The sequence below is a fragment of the Cupressus sempervirens genome, chromosome 5 (assembly GCF_028749045.1).
Source record: "Cupressus sempervirens isolate cs-2001-9-10 chromosome 5, ASM2874904v1, whole genome shotgun sequence".
NCBI classification, from domain to species: domain Eukaryota; kingdom Viridiplantae; phylum Streptophyta; class Pinopsida; order Cupressales; family Cupressaceae; genus Cupressus; species Cupressus sempervirens.
Genome location: NC_143122.1, coordinates 722,519,703 through 722,521,965, shown reverse-complemented (window position 1 = coordinate 722,521,965; position 2,263 = coordinate 722,519,703).

Genomic DNA, 2,263 nt, shown 5'->3' with positions numbered 1-2,263 from the left:
ACAAAATTTCTTCACAAAATGATTGCAAAGAAGCATATAGATAAGCAAATAGTTAGGACAACTAAGGTGTTTTTTGTTGATATGTATTGGCCACATCTAGTAGCGGGGATTTCTTTAGTGGCAAATGTCTCATATCGATGGTCATGGATTTGGTGAATAAAACCAACAAATGGTGTTGGTCATGTCATCGAAGTTTCATAATTATTGGGTTGAACACTCAGGTCAAACGCACATTGGTTTGTACATATTGGGTTGAACATTTGATCCAATCACCAATGGAATCTATTTTTTGAACATGATTAATTCAATTTTTTTGCCCAAATTTCTCAACATGTCTTGTTGGAAAGGATTAATTCTCCCTTAGTATTACAAATAAATTTTAGAGGAGGCAACAAATTCACTTTCCATCTTTTTGATGCATGTCTCAAAACACACCATTTTGCCTACTCTTTTAACCATACCAAAATATTGGACAACCCATAATCACCTGGAAAATTACATAAGATGTGTTATGATTACATAGGCTTCACCAAATATTTGCATACCATATAAGATTCCTGTTGAATTCACCAAAAATATTCAAAGGATTGTTTAGACACATTCGTAAATCTGTATTAGTTTACACAGTTTTCTCAGTTGTAGTCTCTTAATTATGATCAATAATGAAGTCTCGAATTGTTGAGTGCATTGGCGAGTCACGATAAAGGTAAATGGTTATTTTATGAAGTGTTATAATATTATTTAGAATTTTATAATTTTGAGTTCATTCTTATTGAAATTTGAGTGGGGACCCCTTAGTAAGTAGTAACTTAGTTGTTAGTAGTCACCCTCAAGACCTCAAACATCATTCTAGATTTTATATTCGAGGTCGTAGGGCCAAAGAATTCATTATTATTATATGTAGCCTATATTGTATTGTCACTTCTTCATAAGTTTAATATGCATCCTTTATTTGGTTGGAGATGTCAAACAGGAAGCAGGGTAGGAACCCTGGATGTGGGGAAAGCCAAGAGAGGTCAGCAAAAAGGAAAACCTTATCATCATACTCAGCTGGTGGAAAATATTGTGTTGACAAATAGGAAGGTGCATCATCACGACATATTAAAGAAGCCACATCATCATAAGTTTGACTACATCTACAAAATTTATAACATGTATAACATATTGAATAGGGAAAAGAACTTGATATTTTAGATGATGATGGACTTAAAGATTGTAAGGAAACTCAGGTGCGGAAACAGCTTCCTACACTAATCTCTTAAGAGAAGTATGGTGCAAATCCTATTAAAATCTTTTCACTTACAGATTCAATATCATGTAAACAACAATATTTCAACCAAGCAAGCATAAAGAAACTAGACAGAGAAAGAAACATATAACACAAAGATTTGCTGGTGGGGAAAAACCTTTCGGTAAAACAACCCCACCCCTCCAGAACCTGCACAATGTATTATCTTCAACACAAGGTTACAATACACTTGCAATGCAAGTTCAACAGCGACAATAGAAGACTCCAGTAGCAACTCATAGTACCAACAGTACACTTTTCGCATACTCCTCTTCGCAACCCTAAAAATGCTTATAACATGCACTTCACTTTTAGGGTTACTCCCAAAGGTAACCATATTAGGGTTTTACCATTCTTCGAGAAAATAGAAACCCTAAACCCCACTATTTGGGTAAAGTGTACAGTACTCAAATTTATCAATTGCCACATGTCTTCACCTGTCATTGAATCTTCCTAACATAGCTCTTATGTGTCATAGGAATCTGTCATGATCATTTTAGCTATGATCTCCTTATACACAATTCAAGATGCCGACACATCAACATTATTTGCAAGAAATACATTTTACAAAACAAATAATAAGAATAGGAATTATCCAAGGTTGAGACACCTTATTCCTAACAAAGATGATTTACAAGGAGATACCCATACTAGCCAAAATTATATAATGGACTTCAAATTTGGTAAGGATGCCAGAGATGATGATGTAGCACAGAAGGGGAAAATAAATCTAATTCCAAAAATGATTAGAGTTATGGTATGTTGAGGAATTTTCATTTAGATTAGGCCTCAAAGTATATATTCATTGAACCAATGGCCAATCCAATTGAAGGCAAACCTCGGATAGAGTGTAGATGCAAGATTTGCACCATGATAAAGATAAAGGAAAAGAGGTTGCAGATAAAAATTGACATCATAGAAAAATGTACAAGTAAACATTACCAAAAAGGAATAACAAATGGGGTTGAAAGATCC